The following is a 15,543-nucleotide window of genomic DNA, read 5'->3' on the forward strand; positions in this document are numbered from 1 at the left end:
TGGTCAGTTTACTGGGCGGGGGTAAAAACTATCTCGAAAAGAAATAGTCACACACAGAGAATCATAGATTTTTGGTTTGGCATCTAATACAATAACTAAAGACATAGGATGACTCTCTTGAAGAGAGTTCGCATTAATATAATTTTTGTCCAAATCGGACCATCGAGCAAAAAGTTATAAGTAGAATATTGATAGGGGGTCAAACTGTCAGGAAAAACACCTACTCCTTCTATTGGTGCCGACTTGGGAGAATACTACCTCCATGCTTGGACTTCATCAATGATCCAAGTCCCATAAAGGTTGCATATGAGGGAAGCAAGATCCCCCTTTGTGGCTTGGGAAATATATAAACCATGTATGCGCAATGAGTAGCCGAATAGACAACACTTTTGAGCACTTTGGAAGAGAAAGCAATGGAAAAAGGGAAGAGACACTCAAGAGAGAAAACCTAAAGTGACCTTCATTACCAAATAGAGTGAGACTCCACTCCAATGCAACTCAAAATACTATAAACATAAGGGAGAAGAAGAGGTTTCATACATACAAGAGGGGAGCGGAAGCTCTAAGACTACTCAGAGAGAGAGAGAATAAACTAGACAGAGATGGACTCAAGAGTCTACATAAGAGAATACCGACAAGAGGGAGAGAAGGCTCATGGAAGAGGCTTGAGGAGACTAGAGCTACAGCAACATGAGGCCTAATTGTGGAAGAGTTGATGAACAAAGGAGAGGAGGACTCCTTTTATAGAGATTTTGTCACCCTCCTTCACCCATTTACGATTGCTGCCTGTAGATTCCTTTCCCCATCAATCACATAAGCCCAATGTCACCATCCATGTCCTTTTTGGCTACTCTTACCATGTGTCCCATCAAAAGATGCTCAAGACTCTTAAAATATTGAGAAAGTCAAGAGTCTCCCCACATGGATCCCATAGGGACCCTCTCTTTTCCATATGTCCACATCCTCCTTATTTCACATAGGAATTCTAGAAGGATTCCTCTTGACTCCACACTCCTCCACATGCCTTCCACATGCTTGGCATGTGGCCTCTCTTATATTATTGGAACACATGGACATGAGCCCACCTCTTTATATGACTCACTCTTCCTATTTTCTAAAAACCCCATGATATCCCATACATAAATAACTCTCACCCCATACCAAGGTATTTATAATTCATACCTATGGTATTTACAATGATCCATTCCACTCATCCTCTCAATCCCATACAATATCTTAGAAAATAGAAATAAGTGAGAGCCGATATCACTTGATACTCAAACTCTTATCAAACATAGAAGAAAACAATACCAATGCCAAATAAAAAATATCAATTTTTGGCGTCACACATGTGTTTTCAATGCAGGAATAAAATATACATGAGAATGCAGGAAGCAATGATTCGGCAATTGAACATGCCAGATTGGGATGCTTTTTGGGAGGAGTATCTAGAGAGTAGTAGGATGGAGAGCTTGGCTCCATGTTTCAATGTATTCAAAAGCATGGTATGTCTTATTTGGTATACATATGCTAATGGAAATTTTCTTTTGAATTGTAGATTTGAATGTTTAAAATGTTGAACTATTTTTTTGACAACCACCTTCAAAAAAGAGGCAAGAAGGGATTTGAGAGTAGTATGATGCCTGCAAGGTTTAAGCAATTGATTGATCGGGCTACAAAAGAAAAAGCCTATCAAACTCGACAACAATCTATAACTCTTAGTGATGATATGTTAGAGTTTGATAGGGGGGAAAACCATCCACCAAACTTTTATGGTGTGCTCAATGGAGATTGCAATGAATTGTTGAAGATAGTTCCAAAGAATGAGTACACGTTTGTCATTGTAGACATACCATATGGATTTAATGTTCCCGGATCCACCTTTGATGAGGTCCCTTACAAAGCAAAGGAGCTAATGAGTCTTCTTGACCAGTTCATGTCAATTACGATGACAACGCTTTGGCATGTCATAATTTTTCATTCAGACTTACAATCTGGGGCAGTGATGAGTGTCATCAATGATAAATGTGCTAGACATGACCACCTTTATTGGTGAGTGTAGCAATGAAATGCAAAGATTTTTTTGGGTCAATTATTATTGTTATAATTGTGTTTTCTTTTGATAAATTTAAAACTTATTTTTGTTTCATGTCGTAGGATGAAACCCAATGTCAGACAAATGAAAGGACATCGATTCACGTCTGCTACAGAAAACATTTCAGTTAGATATTGGTCTGTGGATGGAAAAAAAAATATTGGTCACATCAATTTTTCCTCATCTGCTCCATTTACTCCTGATCATTTCATTATTCCAGCTGTAACGAGGAAGCTTAGGCATGTGACCATGGATAAGAATGGGGAGATAGTAAATCCTTATCAAAAACCACAACCCCTAATTAATCAACTCATAAATTTATTTTCAAATGAGCATGAGTGGGTACTCAATCTATTTGTTGGTTCAGGCACAATCACAGCATGTGCCTTAAAAAAGGGTCGAAATGTAATTGCAGTTGAAAAAGATCCTATTCAATGTGATAACACAAAGTCTAAGAGAGTGACAGCTATTCATCACTTGCTTGATGAGCATCAGGAGCTTGGTTTGAAAGGTGGGAAGTTCGATGTAGATTTGGTGGTAGCCTCGTCAAGGGAACCCCAACCTCCTGAGATATTGAAACCCGATTTTACAAAGGTAGGCAAGCTAGCTGATACATGGGAGAAGGAGGTTGTGAAAGAGAAAGAGATTAAAAAACCCATACAAGAAACCCTCCCTAGACCCAGACTAGGGAAGGTGATGAAGATGAGGTAGATGACACATACGGGAGAATTGAGTAGACTCTAGTTATGGAATTGTATTGATAGTTTTTTGTATGTGAATGGTTTCAATAGACAAGTGTTCTTAAGACATTTTAGAATCCATATGCTTTGATTGTTTTAAACATTTAGTTTTCCCCATTAATTTGTTGTTGGGGATGGTTATGAAGATGATGTAGATGACACATATGGGAGAATTGACTAGACTCCAATTATGGAATTATATTGAAAATTTTGTATTTCTAATTGTTTCAATAGACAAGTGTTCTTAAGACATTTGAGAATCCATATGCATTGAATGTTTTAAAGAAGGAGGCATTTACTTTTTCCCATTAATTTGATGATATTTTTTATTCTTTCAGTACTTTATGTGATACTAGAAAGTTTAGCTTAAGAATTTTGATAAGGTTATGTTACTACATGCAAGAATGAAAGTTGTATCATGTAGTTTTTCTATTGAAAATAAAAGGTCAAAGGAAGGAAAAAAATCACAGACTTCTTGATTTTTCTGAATACATTGATATTGTGCTCTGTAGTCAAGGTCCTTCATAATTTGCAGGCATTATGTACCAAAATTGATAGAACTTTAAAAGTTTTAAAAAATTCACTACGCAAAATATGACCTTTTTTTGAAAATTTTATAATTTTAATGAATTTTTAAGGGAATCTTAAAATAGGTACCAATGTTACATACCTGAATTAGATGTTACACTGTTGCTCTAGGAGCACCAACATGCACATGCTCCTTGAGCTCAAAAAGGACTTCTACATTGATCCATGCATGTAGATTTTAAAGTAATAAGGGATGAGAAGGAAATAGATAACATTTGAACTACAATCCTTGGTGAGCTATAGGAGCATCAACATGCATGCGGACGCTCCTTAGGACTACTACAATGTTCCATGCTCACATATTTTTAAAGTAAGAAGGGATGAGGAGGAAATAGAGGACATTTAAAGTAAGAAGGATGAGGAGGAAACAAATAACATTTGAACTATACTCCCTGGTGAACTATAGGAGCATTAGCATGCATGTGGGTGCTCCTTGAGCTCACTAAGGACTACTACAAAATTCCATGCTCGCATATTTTTGAAGTAAGAAGGGATTAGGAGGAAATAGAGGGCATTTGAACTATATTCCCTTGTGAGCTCTAGGAGCACCAGCATGCGTGCAGGTGCTGCTTGAGCTCACAGAGGACTACTACATTTCTCCATGCATGTGGATTTTTTAAATAAGATGGGATGAGGAGGACATTGTAGTCCCTTATGAGTTTTAAGAGTACCAACATGCATGCGGGTGCTCCTTCAGCTCACAGAGGACTGCTACATTGCTTTGAAATGGTTAGAGGACTTCCATATTGCTCCCAAAAAAACTTATATTATGAAAAAGACATTACCTTTGGAATGATAGATAGCCTAAGATGATAGAGAGGGAGGAAACATCAAACAAAATGATAGAGGAGGAGGGGAATGACAGAGAGATGGAATGATAGAGAGGAGGGGAATGACAGAAGATGGAATGATAGAGAGGGACAAAAATGCCAAAATCATGTATTTGCAAGTGGTGGGCATGGTTTGTAAGGTGCTAGATTTTCTATACAGACTCTAAACCTCACATGATGATAAATATGTAGGACGAGGGATGGAGCAGATCATTGGCAAGAGTCTTCTAAAATCAAGCATCGCCTGTAGAATGCTAGAATTGGCCAATCTCATTTGCAAGTAGTGATGCCTCATTTACATGACATGCTTTTTGAGGACTCTCAAAAATTATTTGAGCTAGTATTTGAAGTCAGTGGTACTATTGTTGATGAAATTTGAATGAGAATTACAAGAGTCAAATTCTCACCTTGATATGTTATCAAGAAAATGATAGCCAAGCTATCAATGCCCATTATTGGATGTAATGTCATATTATTGTTGTTATCTTATGTGAACGTAATGTCATATTATTGGTGTTATCACCATGCATGAACATAATGTCATTATTATTGGTAGACTCAATGCTCAGATGTGCAAAAATGTTATTGGTGTTATCACCCTGCATGAATGTAATGTCATATTTTGGCAGAATCAATGCTCAGATGCAGTAGATTGTCAAGTGGTATCTTCAAACCTTGAATGCAATGATTTAATTTGTGAGTGTAACTACTGAGGTAGAAACAACATCGCACTGGGATACCAAGGGATTATGTCATTACTTGTTAGATGATTTTGGTCAATTTTTTATGTCATGGCTCTCACTCATACAACTCTATACGTTGGTGATAGTGAGGACGATGTTAATCCATGCAAAGTGAGCCATTTCATGATGTTGAGAAAACAAATATAGTTGACTTGGAAAGCACATCAACACATTATTCAACCTTGAGGGATGACATAATAGATATGGATGCAAGTGGTGTTGCTACAAGAGATATGTTCTCGAGGGACCATACTATTTTGTGATGGATAGCAAGAAGATGACAAAAGATACATGTGTGGATCTAGATAGCAGTAGAGTTGAATAGAGGAAGAGAAAAGTGAAGAGTTTTTTGTCATGGATGTTGGATTTCAAAGGTGCACATACTTGAATCATTTGATTAATACTTTGAAGGGACCATATAAAGTCTTAAAATCACAAAGGGATTATAACAAAAACGTTATGTTTGAGCTCCCACCTACACACAACCAATGTAATTCTATGGATGGAATGGAGCAGAGCTTTGATGGAATGGAGTAGACGTTTTTCACCATGGATATTGGATTTCAAAGGTGCCCACACTTGAGTCATTTGATTAATACTTTGAAGGGACCATATAAATTCTTCGAATCACCAAGGGATTATAACAAAAATGTTATATTTGTGCTCCCACCTACACACAACCAATGTAAATCACTGGATGCAATGGAGCAGAGGTTTGATGGTCACATATGGACTAGGCCTCAAAGAATAAACATGTCTATAACTTGCACTGTTTGGCTAAGATATTGCCTTGGTTCACTAGAGTGTCATAAGATGACATGTCAATACTCTTTAAGCAATGCAAAGTTCAATTTCCATGGCCATCTAGGCAAGCACATATGAAAAAGTTTTTTGATTGAACAGGAGACAACAAGAATAACATGTCATTATTGCAAGAGTTTAGTAGTTTCTTGTATTGCAACATGCAATTATATGATCTACTATGTGCTACTGAACATGAAGCCATGACACTCTTGGTGGTGCATATGGGATACCACATGCATGGATTCCAAAGGGGGACATCAAGAACTATAGCTATTGAGAGGATAAGGAAACCTATTCAAATGGTATTGCAGGTGGATAGATGCAGTGGTCCATGAAAATTTTAAAAGATTATGGCCCTATGAATAGTTTTGGACTCCCTTGTTGTTGACCACAATGGCATCATGAAAGACATTGAGCTCAATAATTTTGTGAAAGAGATGATTCCATTGTTCAAAATAAAAGGCAAGTTCATTTGATGTACATTGTAATGGGAAAGATTAATGTAACATAAAATTATAATGGATGTCATTTCTAAATTGTTTTTGTTCCCTTACTTACATGTTCAAGAGCATTGTGGTAAGTGAGAAGAGTAATGAGGCATCTTTTGTGGAAGATAGATTTAATTAAATTATTTAATTGAGAAGGAATTGTATATTCCATTTTCTCCATTGTAGTCAATTTCTTGGTCAAGGTGGCCCCAATGACAAATGCCTTCTCTTTAAAATGTCCACAATAGGCCCAAGATCAAGGGTGGACCTTATGAACTGCATGCATTACATGCTCGGGGGGTCACTATGTATAAACCCTCTATATCACGTGCGTTCAAGGCCTATATTGAAAGTCCCTTATCTGTAAAAAATTTCATTCATAAAATGTACCCCTTTTCTATACAAATCTGTAAATTTTTCCCAAAACTGTTTTAAATAGTCCCTTATGTATATTTATTTCTATAAATTTTAGAGATTAAAATAATCCTTTTGTTGAACTCACGTGATAGGGTTACATATGATGAGTGACCCCCCCGAGATTACATGTTGAGATATTGAGCTCCACTCGCGATATGCCAGGGTGACTGTTGTGTATTTATGTCACCGACTTGTTAGCTGGAGATGCAGTTGGTACACCGCCCACGAATAATAGCTGGATGACAGCTATCCTTATCTACTCTAGTTTGTGGCTCAGTTAGTATGCCACCTTAGTTAGTTGAGTTTGGTTTGAGACCCACATATAGGGTTCTTCTATTTCTTTGTACTTGAGTTCTTTTGGCTTTCACAACTAAGAAGAGGAAAACTGTTTTCAGCCTCCACCTTTGTGTGTATTCCCCCATTGTGCTTGTGAGAAAGCCTCAAGTGAGACTCCTTCCCTCTCTCCCACTATCTTCACATGGTATCAGAGCCTTGTTCGTGGTAAGGAGCTCAAGAAAGCAAACCAAGTTCGCAGTGTCCTGGTAAGAGGACCAGTGTTGCTTTCCTTTTTCGAGTTTGGGAGCAAATCTTTGCAAGTAGCACAGCTGGGAGTGCAAGAGTGCACTGTCTCAGATTGAGACGCCCCCTTTGCGGTGTGGCGAGAGGGCATTATATGCTGTGGGTAAGGGCAAAGCCCTTGGTGACTTTATTTTTCTGATTCGAGGTCATTTCGGGACTCGTTTCGAGGGCGGAAGTTCTCTGCAGGCACTCAGAAAAAGGCCCTGTTTTTGCTGTGCGACCACTATTTTGCAGGTCGGTGAAAAGTTGCTGCAGAAATTGCATCGTATGCCTGTGCGCAGAGACATTGGGAGTTGTAGATTCATGCTTGTTGCGTGTTGATGCAAAATCGTCACTAAGAAGTGACTGTGTGGTGAAATACCACTTTCGTCAGTTTTGCAGATCTGCCCGTGTGAGGCAAAAGCTGTGTTTTTTGCAGTGATAGAATATTTTGCAGTGTTCTGTAATGGCATCTGATTCTCTTTCACAGATTGTCACTGAAAAGCTTGACAAGAACAACTTCCAGGCATGGAAGTTTAGAATAACGAATTTTTTGATGGGAAAAGGCTATTGGGAGTTCATTACAGGAAATGAAGAAGAACCTGTTCTTCCTAATGTTCCCAATCAACAGGAAATGCAGGCATTCAAAGGATGGCACGAGAGAGCCAGGAAAGTTATGTACTGGCTGTCTATCAGTATTTCAGACTCCATGATTGTGCATATTCAGGATGCAAGTACGCCAAAGGAGGCATGGGATACTTTGGCTAAAATGTACAGCACAAATATGCAGGCCAGGAAAATGCAAATCAAGCAGGAGTTTCACAATGTGCAGAGAGAAAATATGAGCATCAATGACTACCACATGAAGGTGAAGAAAATGGCGGATGCACTTGCTTCCATTGGGGCGCCAGTGGATGATGACGATTTAGTTTTTGTGACCTTGAATGGTCTAGGAAAGGATTATGCACAGTTCCGGACATCCATTGCCGTCCGTGAAAAATTTCCTGATTTTGAGGAGTTGATTGCTCTTCTAATTTCTGAAGAGCAGAGAAATGGTGGTGCATCTTCTTCAAGAGGAACCTCAAAAGAAACTATCTTCTACTCAAATGCTGGAAGGGGTAGAGGCAAAGGTAGAGGAGGCCGATCTGGAGGCCGTGGTAGAAATCAAAATATGCAACAAACGCAAGAAAACTAGTCCTATGCAGGAGGACGTGGTAACTCTAGAAGCAGGGGGATCCAAAGAGGCCGTGGTGGATGGCAGAGAGGCCAAAATGCAAACAACAATGTTGAATGCTACTATTGTGGCAAAATGGGTCATATGGCTAAGGACTGCTATAAAAATCAGAATGACATTATGAATGGAAAATTGCAGCGAGGCAATTATGCATCTTCTAGTAGGCAGGGTGATGACAGAAATGACCATCTATTTATGGTGCAGCATATGACCAATTCTGTGACAAGTGCAGAAGAACGAAATGATGTGTGGTATGTTGACTCAGGTGCGTCAAACCACATGACAGGTCATGCAGAATGGATGCAAGATGCAAGGAAAATGGAAAAACCAGGATTTGTGGAGACTGGTGATGATACTGCACATCCTATTGTGCAGATTGGAAAAATTCCTTTGTCTATGCAGGATGGGAAAAAGAAATACTTGTCTGATGTATTTCATGTCCCGAACATCACCAAGAACCTGGTTTCTATTGGTCAGATGGTTGAGCAGGGCTTGCAGGTCAGATTTAATCCTCATGGATGCTTTGTTGAGGATATGAAAAATAATGGTCGCTTGATAGCAAAAGCAAAGAAGAAGGGCAGGATGTTTACGTTGGATGCGGACATGCCTGAATTGAGTGCAGCAATGTTTGCACATGGGACCGGTGTAGTTGCAGATGTAGTTGCAGATATTGATATCTGGCACAAACGCATTGGTCATGTTAATATACAGTGACTTAAATCAATGCAAGCCCAAAATATTGTTGAAGGATTGCCTAAATTCAAGGTTGCAGAAATGCACAAGGTTTGTGAAGCCTGTCAATTTGGGAAAGAGGCAAGGAAACCTTTTCCTAGGCATGTTCAAGAGAGTAAAAAGCCATTGGAATTAATCCACTCTGATGTGTGGACTACTAAAGCTGCATCTATTGGTGGTTGTCACTATTTTGTCACATTTATTGATGACTTCAGCAGAAAACTCTGGGTGTATTTTATAAAAAAGAAAAGTGAAGTGTTTGGGCACTTCAAAGCTTTCAAAGCTATGGTTGAAAAAGAAACAGGCCTGCAAATAAAATGCCTAAGGTCAGATGGAGGGGGAGAGTACCTCTCAAATGAGTTTGCAAGGTTCTTGCAGGAGCATGGTATAAAGCAGCAATATTCATGCAGTCATACCCCACAGCAAAATGGAATTGCAAAAACGAAAGACAGGCATATTGGAGAGGTATCTCGGGCTATGCTAAATGAAAAAGATCTACCAGATTATTATTGGGCTGCTGAAGCAGTTGCTACAGCAGTTTATATAATGAACAGGACTCCCACTGCAGCAATACATGGCATGATGCCAGAGGAGATGTATACTGGTAGGAAACCAGATATTTCTCATCTGAAAATTTTTGGTTGCATTGCCTATGTCCATGTGCCAGATGAGTTGAGGTCCAAGTTGGATCCAAAAGCTGAGAAGTGCATCTTTATTGGTTATTCTCTGCAGCAGAAAGGGTATAGATGCTATAACCCTTCTATTCGTAAGTTTACAGTGAGCAGAGATGTTGTTTTTGATTAGATGAGCAGCTGGTATAAACCAGTAAATGTGATGATTGATGTAGATGCACAAAATGGTAATGCTACACAGAATTCACAGCAGCAATCACAAAATATCAGTGGACCTGCAGTGTCATCTAGCAGTGGTTCACATACTTCGCCATGGACAGGCAGATTGAGATCAAGAGAATCTCCTCAAAGCAATGCACAGAGTGGTATGCAGGTATCACGAAAAGGAAAAGAGAAGGTAGATCAGCCCATGTATGATGTGAATGCAGGTCACTCTTGTGTGGATGGTGAATCCAGTGGCTCAGAACAGAGCATTGATGATGAGTTGGGTATTCCTTCTATTGTTACACCTGGAGTAAGGAAGACCAGGGATGTTTTGAGAGCACCTAGAAGTGAGCCTGTTTTGCGCAGGTCTACCAGGGTTAGATATCCTGTGGATAGGCTGAAATATGATGGATTTACAGCCATTCACTATGCCTATATGGTCAAAGTGATACAGGAACCAGAACCCACTTCTTTTGAGCAAGCCATGGGAAATGAAAAATGGGAGAAAGCCATGGATGAAGAAATGGATGCCTTGGATACAAATGCTACATGGGAATTGGTGCCTTTGCCTAAAGATAAGAATGGAATTGGCTGTAAGTGGTATTATAAGATCAAGCACAATGCAGATGGTTCTGTGAATAGATACAAGGCAAGATTAGTTGTCAAGGGGTATGCACAGACATATGGCATTGATTATGAAGAAACTTTCAGCCCGGTTGCAAGGATGGCAACCGTAAGAGCAGCCATTGCTATGGCTGCATCAAAGGGATGGTCTTTACATCAGATGGATGTAAAGAATGCCTTCTTGCATGGTGATTTGCAAGAAGAGGTCTTTATGGAGCAGCCAGCAGGTTATGTTCATGCTACTCATCCTGAGTTTGTTTGCAGGTTGAAGAAAGCCTTGTATGGCTTGAAGCAAGCACCTAGAGCATGGTCTGACAAGATAGGACAGTATCTTGTCACTATTGGCTTTCAGATTTCCAAGGCAGATTTCTCACTCTATGTGAGAAAAACAGAGAAAGGGATTATGTTGTTGGTCATTTATGTTGATGATTTGATCATCACAGGTGATAGTGATGAAGATATCCTTCATGTGAAAATGCTATTGAGGCAGAAGTTTGAGATGAAGGATTTGGGAGAGCTGCATTATTTCTTGGGCATTGAGGTGATTAGATCACCAAGTGGGATACAGCTCTTGTAGAGGCAGTATGGATTGGACATGCTGTCCAAATATGGGATGATAGGCTGTAAGCCTATTTCAGTTCCTTTGGAGCAGAATGTGAAGCTGAGCGCAGATGCAGGTGAGCTTCTGGAAGACCCTACTATGTACATACGCATAGTAGGAAGTTTGATTTACATGACTATTACCAGGCCAGATTTGAGCTAGTATGCTATTGGGTTGGTAAGTCAGTTTATGCAGGCTCCAAGGAAACCGCATTTGGATGCGGCTAGATGCATACTCAGGTATGTGAAGTCCACATTGCAGTATGGACTATTTTATGAGGCTGGGGTTCAGATACAGTTGCATGGATACACTGATGCTGATTGGGCTGGTAGTATTTCTGATAGACGATCTACCAGTGGATATGTGTTCTCTTTTGGGAGTGCTGCAGTCACTTGGAGCAGCAAGAAACAGCCTACAGTTGCCTTGTCGAGCACAGAGGCTGAGTACAGGGGTGCAGCAATGGCTGCATGTGAGGTAGCTTGGTTGCATAAGCTACTCTATGATATGCATCAGTCTACAGATGGGCCAGTTGTCATTTATTGTGACAACATGAGCAGTATACACTTGGCAAAGAACCCAATCTTTCATGCTAGAACAAAGCACATTGAGGTGCATTATCACTATGTGCAAGAGAAGGTTTTACTAGGTCTTATTGATCTAGTTTATGTCAGCACAGAGGATCAAGTAGCTGACATATTCACAAAAGCATTGGGCACAGAGACGCTGCGCAAGTTCAGAGACCTGCTTGGTGTGCAGGAATTGGGATTGAGCTCGAGGGGGAGTGTTGAGATATCGAGCTCCACTCGCGATATGCCAGGGTGACCGTTGTGTATTTATGTCACCGACTTGTTAGCTGGAGATGCAGTTGGTACACCGCCCACGAATAATAGCTGGATGACAGCTATCCTTATCTACTCTAGTTTGTGGCTCAGTTAGTAGGCCACCTTAGTTAGTTGAGTTTGGTTTGAGACCCACATATAGGGTTCTTCTATTTCTTTGTACTTGAGTTCTTTTGGCTTTCACAACTAAGAAGAGGAAAACTATTTTCAGCCTCCACCTTTGTGTGTATTCCCCCATTGCGCTTGTGAGAAAGCCTCAAGTGAGACTCCTTCCCTCTCTCCCACTATCTTCACATTACATAGGACAAGGGGACCTATCAGATAAATGGTTGCATTTTGGTCACACACACAGAATTGATGGATGGGCTACAATGTCATGTTTTGTCTATGACACAAAGTGCAATTCTTGCACTTCTTAAACCATTTTAATAGTTCTTAAAGTTTTGACGTTGCTAATGCATCTAATTTTGGTATAGCTTGAAGCGATTGATGGTTATTGCTATTTATGAGGTGAAAGAAGAGGATGAAAAGTCACAAGTCTTGTTATGGGAAAATCTTAACACTGTCATGGATGGTTGTGAGCATCCGTTGCATGACTTTGTGGGCTTCATGGAAAACCAAGTAGGAGCCAATTGGGTTGCAATCCAGAAAGTCTATAATGAGGGTGACAAATGAGTTGGATGGGATAGATTGTCTTTTTCATAGGGAGAAAATTTTACATAAGCATACAAAGAAACTTGTGCCTACACATAAAAGACTAGGTCATCTTAGCATATGTTAGGACTATAGGTTATGTGATACAATTGAAGTTGCATCTACACAAGCTATGAAATCAGGAAACGGTGGTGAGATTGGGCCATGCCTAAGGAATCTCCCATTGGGGTTGCACATGGATTTACATATTGTGCTACCACTTGAATTATGACCCCAAATAGATGGATGTAGGGACATAGTTCAATATTGTGCTATCCTTTGAATTGAGGCCTCAAATATCTAGATGGATTATAGAAATTTGAAAATTGTAGGAGAAGAAAAGTCATTGGGGTCAATTGAACATTCCAAATACCAACCTTTCTAAAGTGTGCATGCTAGCTGGGTAGCTAGAGAATGTGGAAAGAAGAAGATTTTGTTATATGATGCCTGTGTCTCTTATGTGATCATTCATATGTCCAATGTGTAAATTAGCTTGGCTATTTGATTGGTCACTATAGTGGGAGTAGACTTAGTAGACCCAATAAATATAATTTCCCCAATAAATATACTTTCCTCTCAATAGAATTGGTTGTGGTGTGCACTTGATGCCTATTTGTATTTCCCGTCTGGTGCAAGGAGTTGTTGGAACCACTATGTATGAGGAGCCATTGCTTCAGGGTGACAATGAAATAGTCCAAAGAAACAAGAGGCCAAATAAAAATACTATCTCTCATAGGACAGCATATATAATGGAATCAAGGCCTCACAAGAGCTGGACATCCACACAAAAATTAGGTTTGACACCAACTTTTCAAGTCAACCCTTTCATCTAGAACAGAAAGTTGTCATGTTGGATGACTTGGATGAGACTGTTGCAAATGTTGGAACACAATCTAATGTAAAAATGGCACGGCCTCCTCTAGAAAAAATGAGAGTGATGAGGAAAATGTGCATAGGGCACTGTGGGCCAAGGCCTCCAAAGAAATTCATAAATTCACTCCTCCTCAAAGGATGAATCAGTGAACGGGTTCTCGTAATCATCGTTCGAGCAAGAGATGTGACCATAGAGGCCTAAATGGTGCCTTGCCAACAAACACTCCTCCTTGGCGAAGAGCTGGAGCCTCCTAGGCAGTCTTGCACATGCACCTTCATCCACTCTTCTCTATCCTTACCTTGTTTACACAGTAGTGTCTCCCAGATTTCCTCATAACTCAACTTTGCCTGATATAATGCTTGATACCCTGCATCATCATACCCTCCCTTCATAGAGAAGAAGTACTTTATTTATTGTTGTGTGTGACGAGAGACAATGCAGCTTTATTCCTTATTTCTTGCAGATTTTGTCCATGCTTGAGGTGAGAAATAGGGGCTAAGTTGTGCACTATCCTCCTATGGTTGTTCAAGGTCCTTAATAGCAAAAGTGTTTTGTATTGACACAAAGAAGAAGGTGCACCAATGTGATGGATAGTAGGACACAAGATTAGTTTTCCACTCCTTGCTATTTCTCGAAAGGAAATATGATGGCAATAAAATATTTCAATGGATATGGTTTTGTAATCTCATGATGTGGAGCACACTTCCATGAGTCACAATGTGGAGCACACTTGGAGTGTGGACACGAATATCATGCAATCCTCTAGAGACTTCGTGTACATGGCTAATTGATGTTGGCATTAATGTTACAAAAGAGGAGTTGGTAACTATAGCAAGTAGGTTTCAAGATAAAGATTCTTTCAATGCCACCATCTTTCAAATTGACATGCTAAAGTGGCATGGTGGTGGGAAGCAGTGATGTAAATGGAAAACTTGAACCTCGTGTGGGGTAATGATATCCTCTTTCATAATCTCTACATTTTCCATCATTGATTTCTCAATCCTATCTTTGAACTTCTTACTCAATTTCGATCTCCATCTTACCACCTTTCCATCACAAATCCTTGCTCGAGAATGACTTTTTGTGTTGTTTCTATGGGTGAAAGCATGCTACGGTGTCTAAAAAAGTACTCTTTTTTGCAAAGGTTCTAGCATAGATATAGTACTAAATTGTGTACTAAAAGGTGCTAATAGTTGGATTAGATTTCCACATATCGATGAGTTCACGATCCGCAATTTGCAATCCACTCTCAATCGAGGATGATTTCCCTGCACATTGAGGAATCTGTGATCTGCAATCTACTCTCAATTGACTCTCTCCTCTCTCATGGAATCACTTGCACATGTTTGAAACCATTGACAGTCAACTCTCTTGTCTCTCATGGAGTCCTGTCTCTGTCCCTGCAATTATTCTCCACTCATCTTCACTAGAGGTCCATTGCTCTCTCTCTTCCAGAGGTCCATTGCTCTCTCTCTCCCCATCTCTCTCCATTCTCTATGCAAACTGGCACTCCCCTTCTCTCTCATTGAATCCCTTGCACTTTGGATCATATGTTCTCTCTGGTGCAAAAAACAGTTATGTTTGAGTGATTATATAGCTTTCTCTCTCTCTCTCTCTCTCTCTCTCTCTCTCTCTCTCTCTCTCTCTCTCTCTCTCTCTCTCTCTTTCTCTCTCTCTCTCATGATGACTTTCTCATACAGTAAGATTGAGCATGCATGTTTTGATGTATTGTCTTCTTGTGTCGTTCATTAATTTATGATTTGAAATACGGTTGTGTGCAGAATGAAGAACTCTGCACTAGAAGTGCCACACCATTAAGGAAACTTGCTCAATGCACAGCCACAACA

Source organism: Dipteris shenzhenensis, chromosome 20 (assembly GCF_047967505.1).
Source record: "Dipteris shenzhenensis isolate YYH24624 ecotype China chromosome 20, Dip_SZ_1.0, whole genome shotgun sequence".
Lineage (NCBI taxonomy): Eukaryota > Viridiplantae > Streptophyta > Polypodiopsida > Gleicheniales > Dipteridaceae > Dipteris > Dipteris shenzhenensis.